The 17,414-nt window shown below is 34.3% G+C and overlaps 2 protein-coding genes across 4 annotated transcripts in view; both read left to right on the top strand.

Annotated features, from left to right (window-relative positions):
* FAM193A (family with sequence similarity 193 member A) overlaps positions 1-17,414 on the top strand; it is a 191,937-nt gene that overhangs the window by 701 nt on the left and 173,822 nt on the right. The gene's annotated exons all lie outside the window — the stretch shown is intronic.
* Positions 1-17,414, top strand: part of RNF4 (ring finger protein 4) — a 201,447-nt gene that overhangs the window by 113,991 nt on the left and 70,042 nt on the right. The window lies entirely within an intron of this gene.

Here is a 17,414-nt window from a genome sequence, read left to right as displayed (position 1 = left end):
GGGCTCCCCGGGGATGGGGAGGGGCTGGACCGAGAGGCAAATCGCGGCTGCCCGGCCCCAGCGCGAGAAGGGAAAGGGGTGTGTTAGTCGTCGCCCGGGTTCCCCCAGCTCCCGCCCCGGACCGAAGGGAAAGGAGGGGATCCCGCTAGACACCCTCTGGCCCCCAGCCCCAGAGGGGTGTGTTAACTCTGCTGCCTCCCCCCCAGACTGGAGAGGAGCGAGCATTGCAGATACTTGGGGGTGGTAAGGAAGGGGAGGGGGCGTCCCTGCCCCTGTCCCTCCTGCCTGGGTGAGAAGCATCGTGCCTCGGGAGGCCTGATTCCCCTTTCCCCGCCCCACTCCTTTCTCCTACCTCTTCCCCTCACCCCCCTTTCCTGGAAGCCCAGGGGTTAGGCCTCCCCGCCCCTCTGAGGGATATAACTGGAACCTGGCTGAAGGCATCATCTGAGGGCAGCTCTTCGAGCTTTTCCAAGGAGCCTTTGCCTTTTTAAAGGTTGCTTTAGAGACAGGTACACTTGGGCAGAGAACACTAATTAATTGGGGGGGGGGGGGGAATCATTGACCAGGGTTAAAGCCCTTGGCCGAGTTTTTCTGCGTCCAGGGCCACTTAAATCACGTTAGAAATAGGTCATTAAAATTAAAAAACGTGATAGTTGTCAAAAAAGACAACCAAATGTCATTGAGAAATTTTCTGAGGTTATGGGTTGCATCTGAAGTTGTATTTTCTGAAGAGAGTGACAGGTGGACCTGCGGCTGAAAGTTGGACATAATACCATTTGATACATTTCTCTGAAAAGAATGTCAAAGCAGCAGCCACGGTAGTTAAAGAACTTTTTGACGTGATGATCTAGTTCCTTGTTTTGTACTTTAGAAAGTTTTATAGAATAATAAAGCTTTTCTGACTCTCCCAATTTTAAGACCTTTTCCTATACCTACACATGCTGATCATAAATAATTCTTGACTTATTTCTGATACTTGATAGGGAAAGTCTCTTACATGCAGCATTCTTCACTCTAGTTATACTTGAGTTATGTATTATACTTGAAAGAAGTTTTGGAGTGCTCATGATGTGGCTCATCTGTAAATAGTGCTTTATTTTGAAATGCAAAGTTCCTTAAAAGATAATCCACTTTTTTTTTTTTTTTTTTTTAATGCACCTGTCGAGTAGTTTGGGAGAGTGAATCTCCAGTTCCCTACCCTCTTTTAACCCCCCTCTGAGTTGGTCATTGTTGAGCAGACTGCCTTTCGAAGTACTTCATCCAGAGGTAACAGCTTGGGCTATTCATCCTCTGATTGAAGGACTTCTTTTTAAATTGTTTTTGGTTTGATTCATCTCAGTTATTGGGGCATATGTTTGGGTTTTCTAAGCCAGGTATTTGAAGGGAAAGTAATTTGGTGGAAAAGAAATTGTATTTTTATATTTTTTAAATTAAAGATTAGTATATAATGAATCTGATAATCATTGATTGCTGTTTGTCAGTACCCACATTCATAAAACTAATGTGATCAGTTTTGGAAATTGGCATAGTCATTATAGATCATTTGTTCTTTGAAAGTCAGAAGAATTTTTTTTTTAACATTAGAATCATTTTTCCAACATTGTTTTATTCTTAAGGATAAATGAAAAAATTACCATAAAAACAAACCTTTAGCTGGTGCTATTAAGATCCACAAGACAAATTGTTTTAAAATCAGGCATGTTGTTATAATAAAATATTAAATTTAATTGTGATTATTCTCTTTAATGTTTTGAAAGTTTTAAAAATATATCATAGTAATTGAAATTATTTTGGAGTCTGATGATAAATTGGTTTGGCATGTTAGCTATTAATGATTCTTGTTCCCAGTGTCCTAAATAGAGAAATGTCCTTTGGATACTAGTCATAAGGCAAGACATTCACTTATCTCATTGAGATTTTTAAGGGTAATTTATGGTGTCTCTAAGGTGCATTGAGAAAGTCTTATTTATTCAGTATCATCTACTACATAATTGGTCTTATTTTCTTTAACTGTGAAAAAATCTGCTCGAGAATTTGATCAATAAAAAGTAGCATGCTTACATGTGCTAATGTTTGGCTTTGCATAGCATTTCCAGTACCTAACAAATTATCAATTACAGGATATTTAGTGCTACAAAGCAATAATTTGTTTTCTGTTACTTACCAATCCTATGAAGATATCTAAACAAAATAAAATTCTAACGTTTTCAGTAGCTTTTCAAAAATTGTCAATCTAAGAATGGCATTGAATTCCAATATCTTTTAAATACTTTATAAATCTTTAGGTATATATTTCTTAGGGATAGTGAGATGACTCAATGGATAGAGAGCCAGGCCTACGATCTAGAAAACCTGGGTTCAAATCCAGCCTCCCACACTTAATACTTGTGTGACCCTGGGCAAGTCACTTCACCTTGTTTGCCTCCGTTTCCTCATCTGTAAAATGAGCTAGAGTAGAACATGATAAACTATTCCATTAGATTTGGCAATAAAACCCCAAATGAGATCATAAAGGATCACGTAGGACTCAATACAAACATGTATTTCTCAAAGTGAGTTAATAATTCCTGTTAACTTTTTATCCTCCACATGAAGTATCTTAGAAGATAAAATATTTAGGAGAGTAGGGTAAATAAAAATTAGAAGGAATATCTTTAATGTTAAAAGTGTAGTAATTGGCAGCTTGAAGAATTTAGAAATTTAACAGGTGGTTCTCTCTATAGGGAGAGAAGAAAAAAGAAATTTTGGTTTTTAAAATTGGAGTGTGGTTCTGTGAAAGAATTTTTGGTATAAGAAAATTTGGCTAAGCCAAAACTTACTTCATTGTGCTATATATTTTATTGTTTATTTAAGATTAATATATGATCCATATTACTCCTTCTTTGTAAACAGGGACTAATGATAAGAAAGAAGATAGTTAAAACACTTAAGGTCATGTTCTCTGAATGTTATGAAAACCTAACGTAATGAAACCTGTGAGGTGGCTCATCCTTTTAGCCAAAATCAGAATTATAAAGGAATTTCTTGGAACTTGAAAAATTCTTGAATAAGAAATATCTTAACAAAAAATAACCTTACGGCAAGGTAAATGTATCTTCTCATTTTAAGTTGCAGTTCTAATTTAAAATGTATTTTTCTCATCTAAATACTTAAATCTTTCATTGCCTAGAGGGAACATGTATAAGGACCTTCTCTTTATTTACATAATCAAGCTTTTATTTATATATTGAAAAGAAAAATAGTTAAAAAAAATTTTTTCTGCATTGTTTTCTGAATTACCAAGTGAAATCAAAAATGACATCAAAGGCACTCTACTCAAATAATAGGTTCTTTAGGATGGAAACCCTTGGTTTTACTAGTTATTGGGATACCAGATCACATGTGTGATATTATTTATTTATTTTTTTGCTTGCAGAATATTTCGTTATAGATTTAGGATTATTAGTAATTATGCTAAAAGATGAGAAAAGAAGTAATTTGGAGTGAGATTCGGAGTCATTGGTAAATTGATAAAATTTTTTAATGTAGGGAGAGAAAGAAAAACTTAGGGAAGCACTTGTAATTTAGAGTTGTATTCATAATGATTGAAAGGCAGAGGAGTGGAAATAGAATTTTTTAAAGTCAGGCTGATGTGTATCCACTGATGATGTGATGTGATTAATAGTTGGGATTTGATTATGAATCTATAGGATACATTTGGGAATACTTTTGAGAAGTTGGAGATTATTCTGAATATCAGTTTTAAAAAGACTAGTATAGTTAAAATGTAGTTAAAAAAAAGATCTCGTCATTGACTTGTTCTAGGTAGCCTTATAGAGCTGAGTGAACTTGTATGCTCTGAGATGAATAATTTAATAAGGAAAAAAGAGTGAAATTGTTATCCAGTGGGTCCAGATATGCTGAGAGCTCTTGAGTGACTCAGTATTTTTTGTGATGAACCTAACTGCATCTGAATCCATAACACAATGCCTTTTTATTGAATTGATAGCTAGTGCATTCCCTTTTAATTAAGATACTAATGTATGCATTAAGTATGGTCACTTTTGTTTGGTAATTTTGACTTAAATTCCAATTTAAAAAAATTAGTTTAAGGCATCCTTTTGTTTTTACAATATTTGTTATTATGTTATTTAGGCAGATTTTTGCAAAATGATTTGTTTAATTAAAATACTGTTTAAAAGGTCAGTATTCTTTTTAAAATCTTTTTTACTGACCAATGAAAATTTGTCAATTTATCAATTGTGATATTGTAACCCTTTCTTTTTACAGCATATCATTTGTTTTCATTGTTTTTAATATTGTAACTTAAATTTTTCTTTCTAGTTAGGGTAAATTTTGTATTAAGCAATAATTCAGGTCATATGAAGACTTTTTTTCTCTTAATTCCTGGGTGCCACATTTTAGGAACGACTTTGACAAGCTGGAGAAAGGTCCAAAGAGTGGTAACTGGGATGGTGAAGGACTCATGTTATAACAGGGTCATATGAAGGTACTAAAGATATTAGCCTGAGAAGAAAGAACTTGGGGCAGGGAACAGGATAGTAAGATATTTGGGTTCAAGTATTTGAAGAAGTATCATATGGGAAAAGGATAAAACTTAGTTTTAGTCTGGCCCCATAAAGTAGAAATAGGAGTAAAGTGAAAGTTGCAGAATATTTAGGTTTTAAGTCAAGAAAAAGTTCCTAACAATTAGAGCCAACAGAAGGTAGAATGTTATATCTTGTAATAGGGTGTTTGTGTTCTTCAAGCAGAGACTAAGTACTGAATAACTACTTATGTTATATAGTATGTAGAGAAGATTGTTTTAAATATGACTTGGATGATCAGTTTTCCTTCTGACTTTGAAATTCTTTGATGTGATAGATAAATTTGTTATTTCTCATTTCTTGCCACACTTTTGAGTTTCATTTGATCTGGTCATAACTATTATAATGTGAAGGATATGGATTTTTTTTTCTTGAAGTTTTATTATATACACACATACACGCACATGCACACACAACATTTGACTTTTTTTAGTAGAGGGAATTCCTAGTGAGGAAGCTCTCTCTACCAGTGCAAATTGGCATCTGTTTTGAAATGCATAATCTTGTTGCTTGGGGGCACTAAAAGCTCGTGTAAATGTCTGGGGCTGGGTAACAAAAATGTCTCAGGTTAGAAATTGAACCCAAGTGGTCCAGGCAGAGGAGTCATGTTGCTTTTTTTAAATTTCTAATTAAATAGCAATAATTTTTACTTCGTTCATGAGAGTGATATGAGGAAGATTAATATTTAATACAAATTTGCTTTGATGGTTCTTTTATCTCATGGATGCACATGAAATGAAACTCATTCATACCTTCTTGTGATGTGTCAGTCAAGTCCATGTCTTCCCATAAATTGCAAGCATAGTGGAGACTTTCCTCCAGATTGCTTCACATTTTGTAGATTCCAGCAGAATGCATGGACTTTTGGTTTTCCTTTATTTCATATCTTTTCTGCTCCTATGTCTCTCTGAAATCCTTGAATTTCTTCCTTTCCGCAGGTCTAAATTTTACATTATCTGCTTTCTCTCCTTTTTTTTTTTTTTTTTTCTCCCTTTCTATCTAGTCTGAGAAGAAGTCACTCTTTGCAAACTCCAACCCCTTTAAGTGTTGTGTTTTTGATCTCCCCCATTTCCCATCTATTTCCTCCATGAGCTTACTGCTTTGATTGTCTCTGATCTCTCTTTAATTTTTCATCTGACCTTATCCATTACTATTTAGAAAAATGTCCTGATTTTTTCCATTTAAAAACAGCATCATCAAGTTATTAGTTTAGATCTATTTTACATTTTACAAACTACTTGAAAAAGCCACCTATCTGTATTCTGTGCCTTCTGTGTTTTCACTTCCTTTCTTCCCTTCTTTTTAAAAAGTATTATTTTAAAAATTCTGAGCTTTATTAACACCAAATAAAATGAACATTTTCATATACAAAGTAGATGAGAGAGAGGATTGTATATGAACTTTCAAATCTTTCAAGTACATCATGGTTTTCCGTTTAAATGTATAGTAATTTCAACATAGAACTTTCAAATCTGTTCCCATTTGTTTCTTTCTGACTTTTTGTTCTCTTCTGAGCATGTAAAAATGTTTCAATGACCCTTTTTCTGTACGTTATTTTTGTTAGGTGGTAGAACCTATATCTAGGCTTATAACCTCCCCCTTTGGCCTTTCTGCTTGCCATTAAAAAATAAAATAAAATAAAACACAGCTTTGGTAACAAATTTGCATAATTGAGCAAAACAAGTTCCCATATTGACCAAGTCCAAAAATGTGTCATTCTGCTCTGAATCTGTCACCTGTCTATTAGAAGGTGAGTATAATTCATTAATCCTTCTTCTGAGATCATAGCTGGTTATTGGTGGATGACCATTGGTAAGAGTTATTTCTTCTTTCAAGGTGATTTTTTTCTTAAAATGTACTATTCCTTTGGGAACTCTTCTCTGGCTTCTACTCACACGACTCTGTATCAGTTCATATAGGTCTTCCCAGATTTCTCCAAAACCATCCACTTGACATTTCTTATGTTACAGTAATGTCTCACATTTTTGTATACTGCAATTTATATTCAGTCATACTTTCTTTGTTTTCATTGCTTTGCTGCCCCAAAAAGAACTGCTGTAAGTGTTGTGCAGATGGATTATATAGTCCTCTTTTTTTTTGATCATTTTGGGTTCTAGGCCTAATAATGGTATCTCTGGGTCAAAGTATATATACAATTATTGCCTTTTGGGGCATGGAACCAAATTGCTTTCCAGACTTATAAACATAAACAGGAGCTTTTATAGTTTTTCCTCTTTTTAAATTTCCAGTATAGACATCTACACAAGAAAAGCCAAGTGAATGAAAAAGCATATTGCTTAGTCTGTTATATACAAATGGATGGTTAAATAACTCATAGACTTAGTCTGTCAAATACCATTTATTTTGGGACAGTTACTGTGGATAGGCAATGAATTGAATCCAGAACTTAAAAAGGAGAGAGTCTAGAATGCTGTTGAGAAATGATACAGTGATTTTAGTAACTTCAAACTTCTTCTTGAAACAAATATTTTTTCCTATCCATAATAATCTAGCAATGTTAGAATGCAAATTTAAAACATTTTAATTAAAGATTTCATGTTAAGGGCTTTATTACTTAAAATTTTTAAAATGTTCTCTTCTGACCTAATTGACTTTATTTTGTCTCCCTTCCACCACTAAGTGTGAATGTACCCCAAGACTCTCTCCTTAATTAGTTATGAGCTAAATTATCTCTATGCAGTTAATGCTCAAATCCTAATCTGTCAACTAAACTTTAGTCCTGTGTATTATCTACCAGGTTTCTTCCAAACATCCCCATGTGGAAGTCTTAATGACATCTCAAACTTATGAAAAGCAGAACTCATATTTCCTACCCCAAAACCATCACTTCTCCAAAAATCTTCTTTTTCTCTGTATACTAAAACTACTCTAATTAACCTAGGTTTCAGTCTTAACTTTAATCATTGCCTTCCTTTTTTTTTTTTTTTCCCCCAAACCCTAGTGTCCAGTCATTTGACAAGTCTTTTGCTTTTTTACAGAATTTCTGGCTTGGTTGCTACTGTAGTTTAATTGATCATTACAATTCGACTGCTATTAGAATAATCTCCTCCTCATTGGTCTTCCTGCCTCTGGCCTCTTTCCTCTTCAGCCCATCTTTCTTGCAGTTGACAAATATTCAGATTTGAGCATGTCATAAATCTAATAAAAAGTTTTCAATGGCTTATCTCCTTTAGGATCAAAACCAGAGTTTTCTCTCTGATCTACATAATTAAGGCTTTTACCCATCTTTATATTATTATTTCCTATAACTCACCTGAACATATTTTCCATTCTAGTCACACTTGCCTTCTGGTTGTTCTTTGTGCATTTTACATCTCCTGTCTCCATGACTTTGAACAAAGTGGTATTTCCTCCTGCCTGTAATTTACTTTTTCTCCTCTGCTTTGTAGAATTCTCATTTTCTGTTAAAGCACAGCTGACTTGTCACCTCATACTTGTAGCCTTGCCCCTCCCATTGTTCTCTCTTAATCTTGAAATTCGTTTGTGTATACTTTGTATCTGCTTGTTTGTGTTGTCTCTCTGATAGAATGTAAGCTCCTTGAGGGATTTAACACCCCCCCCCCCCAGCTTTTTATTTCTAACATTTGGCATAGTGCTTAGTAGGTTCCTAAGTGTTTTCCAAATTGAATTGAATTTGATAAGTGTGAATCTTTATAACTTTAAAAAAAATTTATTTTATAATTATAACTTTTTTTTTTTGACAGTACATAAGCATGGGTAATTTTTTACAACAATATCCCTTGCACTCACTTCTGTTCCGATTTTTCCCTTCCTTCCCTCCACTCCTTCTCCTAGGTGGCAGGCAGTCTTATACATGTTAAATATATAACTTTTTTTTTAATTAAAATTTTTTTTCAGCAGATAAAAAAACCAATTCTGGTCAAAACAGAATTATCTGCATTATGTAATCTCCTAAAAAAAAGCTAAGCAAAATGACAAAAAACCCAAAAAACTGATAGTGCAACATTATACTTTAATAGTTTATGTTTATTAAAAAACCTTGTATTTTATTGCTTACTATCAATGTTGTCTAATATCTTAAAAATCTAAAATTTTTGCCATTTAACAAACCCGTAACACTTTCTCTTATTTTGTATAGTAATAATAATTGTATATGTTATATTGTTTTGTTCACTTTGTATTATTAAATACTAATCTTCCTATATTTTTCGTGGCTAATCTTCCTTATGAATCAGGAATTTTTAATTTCATTCCTATACCATATTTTGTTCAGCCATTTTCTTATCATTGTTTCTAACTTTTAATTATAAATGGTATGAGGTGAATGAAAGAATGAATGAAAAGTATATACTTAAGTGCTTATTATGTACCAAGGTCCCAGGTTACAAATTTTCATGGGAAGAGAAAGCTGAAAGATCTTAAATATGTCTGCCATGCTTACTAATAGTGGGCTCTTTGCATCAAGGAATGTGGCTAATTTTGTAGTTCTTAAGAAAAAAGTTCTTTGCCATAATGAGTAGTACTCTTCTAGAACTACAAATTGTTTTCCCCACATGGTTGGGCCAAGTTCCAAATCTAGCAGTGGATTTCCTGAGCTTTCCTCCTTCCTACCCCCCCCCCCCCACTATATCCTAACTTATGTTTTTTTTAAAATGACATGAATCTTGATAAGAAATTTTTGTCTATTACTGCATCCCAACCCTTCCCCTCCCCCCCTTCTTTTTCAAATTTTCTTGATTACCAAACTTATATTGGGAAGGGGCTACTAGTTTGACTAGGATGTTATATGTGTACAGTGATGTACACAATGCTGAAAGGTTGGTCAGAACCAGATTAAGGGTCTTCCCCCTCCCCTCATTTAATAGTATTTTTTTTCCAGTGTACACATAAAGATAGTTTTAATTATTCATTTTTATAAGATTTTGAGTTCCAAATTTTCTCCCTCCCTTCTCCATCTCCATGACAGCAAACAATCGTATAAAGATTATACATGTAAGTTATGTTATAAACATATTTCCACATTAGTCATGTTGTGAAAGAAGAATCAGGAAAAAAGAAGGAAAAAAAAAAGTAAAAATACCACGCTTTGATCTACATATAGTTCTTACCCTAGAATGGATTAGTATTTTGCATCATGAGTCTTTTGGAATTGTCTCGGATCACCGTATTGCTGAGAAGAGCCAAGTCTATCATAGTTTATCATCACGCAATGTTGCTGTTAATATGTACAATGTTATGAGGATCTTGAATGGCAGACTAAAGTGCTTGTATTTTATCCTGGAAAGTAGGAATCCACCAAGAGTTTTGAATATAGGAATGTCCTTCATTGTTCAGACTTGTGCCTTAGTTCTCTGGCAACTGTGACTTGACTTGAGAGGCTTCTGAGGGTTGTATCTTATACTCCCTAGAAGGGTGTGCTTGTCTCTTAATACAACTATCTCTGACTGCAACCCTCCACTTCTCTCTTTACCTCTTCTTTATAAAACCTCAGCCTATGTTGCTATATAACCTGTAACTGCTCCAGTCTCCCATTACACCCAGGACCCTCTCCAGTCATCCTGGTCTCTTATCTGGCCACTGGACCAGATGGCTCTGGAGGGAAAGTGAGGCAGGTGCCTTTGCACAGCCCTGCCCCACTCATTCACTTGCAAGTCATGGCATCATCTCCCTGAGGTCATGGTCTTCTTTAGGAACAAAGGACAAACAACAACAGCAGGGCAATGATAATTTATCTGCTACCCCAGTCACTCAATAATAGCAGGTATTAGAAAGAAATGCCACAGGAAAAATTACTAAACTTCCTCAGAAATGCCACCTCCTGGTCTCAGATTACTTTATGCTTATAGAAAGTTTCCTTCAGAGGGCTTTGACTGGAGAATAAAGCTACTTGCTGTTTTTATTTTGGATGGGTCACATGATGAATATTTATGAATGGATTGTTATCTGTATCTTAGGACCTTCTTACAATCTCTACCCCCATCTTCTGATCTTCATTGGTGTTGTTGAGGGCACTACAGTTCTTCCTGTCACTGAAGTTCACGACCTCAGTGTCATCATTGACTTGTTTTCATACCATGTAGATGGCATAGATTAGAAATAGCTGTCTTTTTTTCAATCATCTTCCTGTTAAGCCTAACAGCAGGTAAAAAGATATGCATAATTTGGCAGCTCTTTTGTAGTGTTTTAGTAATAGTGGTGATGGTAATAGTAGTTTTATAAAACTATAACATAATCAGTTAACATTCTACTTTCATGATATCTTCCTATCTACCTCCATCTCTCTACTCTCTACTCCATCTACACACACCGCCTGGTTCTGAATTTGTATCACTTTTGTGAACTTTTATAATAACCTCCTGATTGATTTCTCTTTCTCAAGTGTCTTCCTTCTTTTCTACATTTTCTACAAAATCTCCTCAAATGATTTTCCTTAAACACAAGTCTGTCTATGTCACTTCTCTCTTCTGTGGTTCTGTATTGCTTTTAAGATCTCCCAGACTGATTTTTTTTTTTTTTTTTTTTTTGATTATGTAAAAAACCCCATCTTTTAACCTCTTTTCTTATTGGTGTTGCCTCAGGTAAATTGAGACCCGGGAAAGACCTTAGCTCAAAAATGCCAAGGTTCTCCTCCTGCATCTGGGATCACCTCCAGTTGTTCTGATCTGTGTCATCTTGCCACTGGACCCAGGTGGTTTTGGAGGGGAAAGTGAGGCAGGTGACTTTGCACAACCCTTCTTCACCTAAATGCAGTTCACTTTCAAATCAAGACATCAACTTCCTAATGTCATTGGTTGACTTTTGAGACTGAAGGACAAACAAGATCAAATACTATTTTAAACCTTTAAAATTTCTCTTTTTGATTTTACAATATACAAAATTATTAGTACACTACTGAAACACATGGGGTCAACTGACTTGTCTCTAGGGTCATACTCTAGTAAGTGTCGCAGAACATATTTGAACTCATGAAGGTCAATCTTTCTGATTCTAAGCCCAGTGCTTTATCACAGCTAAAAAGTGTCAAAGCTGAGACTGAAGTATAGAGCAGTGCTTTTTCTATTTTGTCATGCTCTCTCTTAGGAGCCAAAGATTTGGAAGACAGAGTATAGATATGGATAGAGGGAAGAGGAGGTAGTGCTTTAATTAATAAGATGTAAGCACAGTTATAAAGGCAATAAAGCCCCCTGTATTTGGGAAATGGTTTGGTCCAGTTTGGCTAGTATTGAATTTTTCCTAAAGGGGAGAGCAGCAGTGTAGTGAAATTAAGATGTAAAGGTAGATTGGTGCTAGAGTATAAAGAATTTCAAATACCATGGGTAAGGCATTTGGACAGACTTTTGGCAGGCATTGAGGAAATGTTAAAAAAATTTTGAGCCAAGAAATGAGATGATTAGAACTATATGTTAACAAGATTAATCTGGCAGTAGAGTAGAGAGAATGAGAAGAGAGGAGATTAGTTTGGTAGAGGGAGAATTTGCAGTTTGATTAGTATGTTGTAGTAAAGATAGGAAGTAGTCATTGAGTTGAAAAGGAGGGAATGGATAAGATAGCTTCTGAGATAGAATTAATAGGATTTAATGTCTATGACAGTTGAAAGCAAAGGAAATGACCAGAGGTTTTGAGTGTGGGTGACTTGAAGAACTGTACTACTGTTAGAAGTGATATGAATATAAGGAAGAGAGGAATAGGTTTTACAGTGGTGATGATTTTGGTTTTGGGATTTTGAAAGTGCCAATAGGGTATCAGAGTGGAATTGTGTGGGAAGTAGGAAAAACAAGGAGGAGGCATTTGGAAATAAAGTGACTGGGGATTGAAATAGGTGGGACATATTTGAATTCCTACAAGTAGATGAAAAGTGCATCTGGAGAATACAGAAAAACAATTGATATAAAGTATTGGGAAATGTCCATATTAAGAGAGGGAAGAGGAAAAAAAGAACTTAACAAAGACTAAAAGAAGTAGCTAAGAATATAGAACAATCCAGAGTTCAATGCTAGATGGCGGTTATTGCTTAGATAAGGAGAGCTGAGATTCTGTGCCAGAGAAGGCAATGGAAAAGAAATTTTAACATTGAGAGAATAAGGAGTTAAGGAGACCCAGTAGATTAATTAGGTCATTATCAAACTTTGAAATAGCAAGTTGGAAGAGTAAGGGAGTTAGAAACTGGATCACAAGAGATTGATGGTAGGGAAACAAGATTTCCTACAGATTCATTTCAAAAAGATAAGTAAAGGAAAAGAGATGGCTAGGATAGTAGCTGCTTTCAAGAGATAATGGATTGGGAGAATTTTATTTTATTTTTTTAATAAAGAATAGAAGAAACTTGAAGATGTTTATTAGTAGAAAGGAAAGAGCCAATAACGGAAGAGATGAAATTCACACCAAAAAAAAAAAATTAAAAAAAAATCCAAAACTGAACTTATTTCTTTTAACAAAATTGTTTGTTGACTCCTTTATTTCTATAATTAATGTCCCTTCTTTTGTCCGGGTTATCCAGCATGGCTAATTTACCATCTTTAACTCCTTCTTACCTTTGTATCCTCATTCAAAGTCCAGGTTTTTTGTTTGTTTGTTTGTTTGTTTGTTTTTTTCCCTTTCTCTATCATTGTTCCATTTCTGTTGTGACCACCATAGTTGAGCTCCTTATCAGTTCTTGCCTAAACTATTCTAAGATTTTCCAGATTGAATTCTTCTCTCCCTCCAATTCTACCAATTTTACTGATTGGTTAATTAATCTACTTAAACAGTGGTTGTCAAAAGGTGAATTTTGTTAAATATTCTCTTAAATTTTGGAGGCTGAGGAAAAGAAATTATAAATTATTTTATTTAGTATAAATTTCATTTAGTATAAGTATTTTCAAAATAAATAAAGCTTGTGTATTGAATGTACTCATCTTAACAATTTAGAACTAAGAACAAAACAATGGATGCTCAAATTGAAAGAAGACTAGAAATCTCCCAACTATCCTATAGTATTTTCGACTTATATCTCATAATTCCTGTTAGCAAAGATTACTACAAAATGAGTTAAAAAAAAAAAAGAAAGAAAGAAAGAAAGAAAAAAAATTTGGGTACCACCCATTCTAAAACATAGCTTTAATATTTTCATCCTTTGCTCCAAATCTTTCAATTTGCCTACTGATGAATAAAACTGTAAACTCTTTAGTTTGATTGCTGTTTAGTCTATACTTTTCACATACACTTCTGCCAAATAGAACTCAAACATACCTTGTGTTTTTCACAGTTCTAAGTCTTTTGCTTTAGTCATTTTCTATATGCTTGGAATATTCTCTCCTTTTCTGTCTGTTTATTAAATGATATTCTTTCTTTAAGATCAAGCTCAAATAACTTGGCTAGTATATATCGTCCAGTTGTTTCAGTTGTATCCAATACTTTATGACCCCACTTGGGGTTTTCTTGGCAAGAGACTGGTTTGCCATTTCTTTTTCCAACTCATTTTTATAGATCAGCAAATAAGATAAAGTGACCTACCCAGGGTTACATAGCTAGTAAGTGTTGGATGTCACATTTGACTACAAGTCTTCCTGAGTCCAGCCTTGTCTCCCTATCCATTGGACTACCTAGTTTTGCCCAGTTTACTAGAATATAGAGCTAGAAAATTCCAGAAGTTTAATTCAATTTCTTCATTTTTCAAATGAGAAAACTGAGGACCAGGTAAGTCTAAATTACTCATTACCTAAGACCATATTAGAGCCATAAAAATTTTACCTGATTTTCCCATCTGGTCCTGATCTATTTCAGCTCCATAATCTTAGAGCTTTTTATAGTTGTCTTTCAGCACTTACTGGTTTATTGCATAGCTTACTTGTATAAATATAATTTCCTTTTCTGTGCTTTTCAGATCTTTTCTGGTGGGGACTGCCTTAATATGTGTTTTTAGCCTGCACAGCAAATAATATAGTGTCCTGTGCACAGTAACTGCAGGTAGCCTAGAGACATAAAGAATAAAAGAATTGCTTTTTACTTTTATCAAATAAAGTATTTTTAAAGAGGTTGTATTTAAAAAAAAAAACAACTTGCTATGAAAAGTAGGACTATTTGTGGATTTTTTTTTCTGTTACCATTTTGATGGTATCAAAAATAATATGGAGTTTGCTTTGATTTCCTAAACATAAACCCCTACTCTTGTTATTTCCCTATTGTGATATCACTAATAAGTGACAAAAAATGTGAATACCTAAGATTAAAGGAGAAAATTGTTAGTGTTATGGGTGGGGGAAAATGGACAGGGAGATAAGGTCCTTTTTGGAAAACTCCGCTTATTAATATAGGTTTGCACTTTTTCTGTAACTTAAAAACTTGAGAGTTCCTTAAGACACTGAGAAGTGGTAACTATTCCAGCTGGGATATGTCAGAGGTTGAGCTTTAACAAAACCAGGTCTTTTTAACCTCCAAAGTAGACAGAAAATACCCACTTTCCATTCACTAATATTCCTGCCTCCATATAAATGGAGAGAAAAGGAGTTAATTTCAAATTAATTTTAGCTTGGTTCAAAAATTCAAATCGGAAGATATATGATTTGAATGATTTCTCTAATTTGAGTACAGTATGATTGATTGGTATTTCTGATTTGGTTTCTAGAAGCAACAATGTAAAGATGGAGATACTTTCTTCTTTTACAATGATTAAAAATAGTCTCCTGGGGTAGTTGGATGGCACAATAGGTAAAGCACTGGCCCTGAAATCAGGAGGATCTGAGTTCATATCCAGCCCTCAGACACTTCACTTCCTATTTAGGTGACTGGGCAAGTCACAAACCCATCTGCCTCACACAAACAACAACAATGCTCTTTCAAAGTTACAAACATTTATTATTTAGGCACTGATTATAAAACAATACATTGGACATATGGAATAGAGATGATTTTAATGGAGGAGAGAACAGATACAAAAATAATTGATTAAAAGAAGAGTGATAAGTTACTCTATGGCATATAAGTATTTAAAGAGATATTGAAAATGTTTTGGAGTACTTTGTTTTTCAAGTTATTAGTTCTTTAAGGAGAAGCTTCATGGTGTGGTAGATAAATAGTTGAAATCATAAGTCTAGTTCCTGTTTAATTCTCACATCATTTATTTATTGAAATATTCCAAGTTTTGGGAAATCGAATGGATGCTCATCAATTGGAGAATGACTGAGTAAATTGTGATAGATGTATGCTATGGAATATTATTGTTCTGTAAGAAATGACTAGCAGGATGATTTCAGAAAGGCCTGGAGGAGACTTACATGAACTGATGTTAAGTGAAATGAGCAGAACCAGGAGATCATTCTACACTTCAACAATAATAATATATGAGGATCAATTCTGATGAAAGTGGCTATCTTTGGCAATGAGAGGTTCCAAATCAGTTGGAATTGATCAGTGATGGACAAAACCAGCTACACCTAGTGAAAGAACATTGGGAAATGAGTGTGCACCACAATATATAGCATTTGTACTTTTTCTGTTGTTGTTTGCTTGCGTTTTTGTTTTTCTTACCAGGTTATTTTTACCTTCTTTCTAAATCTGATTTTTCTTGTGCAACAAGAGAGCTGTGTAAATATGTATACATATATTGTATTTAACATATACTTTAACATGTTTAACTATGGGACTGCCTACCATCTAGGGGAGGAGGTGAAGAGAAGGAGGGGAAAAGTTGGAACAGAAGTTTTTGCAAAGGTCAATGTTGAAAAATTACCCATGCATATGTTTTGTCAATAAAAAGCTATAATAATAAATAAATAAACAAGAAATATTCCAAGTTTTTGAGGTCTGACCTGTAGAATAGAATTGTTAAGAGAGTAGGGATTATATGATTTCTTTTTTAAAAAATTGGTTTTGAACTTGATAAGCATCAACAAACATGAGCATTTCCTTATATAAAAAAGATTGCATATGAAACAACAAATCTCACTGTCTAGTTTATTTTTTTCTAAAAAAGCATACAGTAAGTTGTCAGCTGTTAGTCAATACTGTCTTGCTTGTCTCTTTCTCCTTTTGAATCTTTCTACTTATGTGCAATCTTTTAAATGAATCAGACACTTTATTTTCTTCCCCTTTTTTGACATCAGTATCACTAGTTTCTTTTGGAGTTTTGCTCCAAACTTCCCAATTCTCTCTTAAACAACCCTCCTCCATTTTTTCAGGTAAACAAGAGTTAAACAAATCTCCACATAAGCAAAAAAAGGTCAACATGTTGACCACACATTGAGTCATCTCCTCTGTCTAAAATTCATAAATATGCTTCTTGGTTTTCTGGATAGTGGTTGTTCACTGTATTGGTCAGAGTTCCTATAGTTCTTTTAAAGTTGTTTATAAATTTGTAGATATTGTGTAAATTGTTCTTCTGGTTTTTGTCATTTCACTTAGCATTAAATTTTATCACTAATACAGAACCTCTATTATTTCATTGTATTCATAGATTGTAGTTTGTACAGCCTACTCCCATTTCCCATTTGATGGGCATCCTCTTGGTTTCTAGTTCTTTGTTTCAAAAAAGCAAATTGCTATAAATGTTTTTGAACAAAATAAGTCCTTTTCTGCTATCTTTGATCTCTTTGGGGTATTTGTCTAATAATGGTATTGCTAAGTTTAAAAAATTTGCACAATATCATGACTCTTTGAGTAGAGTTCCAAATTGTTTTTCAGAATAGTTGAACCAATCACAGCTATTCCAATATTATCAATGTTACTGTTTTCCCCAAGGTTTCCAACAGTAGTAATTTGTTTCCTTCCTTCCCTCTTTCCTTCCCTCTCTCCTTCCCTTTTTTCCTTCCCTTTTTCCTTCCCTCTTTCCCTCCCTCCTTCCTTCCCTCTCTCTTTCCCTCTATTCCTCCT

This window comes from Sminthopsis crassicaudata, chromosome 6 (assembly GCF_048593235.1).
Source record: "Sminthopsis crassicaudata isolate SCR6 chromosome 6, ASM4859323v1, whole genome shotgun sequence".
Taxonomy (NCBI): domain Eukaryota; kingdom Metazoa; phylum Chordata; class Mammalia; order Dasyuromorphia; family Dasyuridae; genus Sminthopsis; species Sminthopsis crassicaudata.
This window is presented reverse-complemented; position numbering and strand designations above follow the sequence as displayed.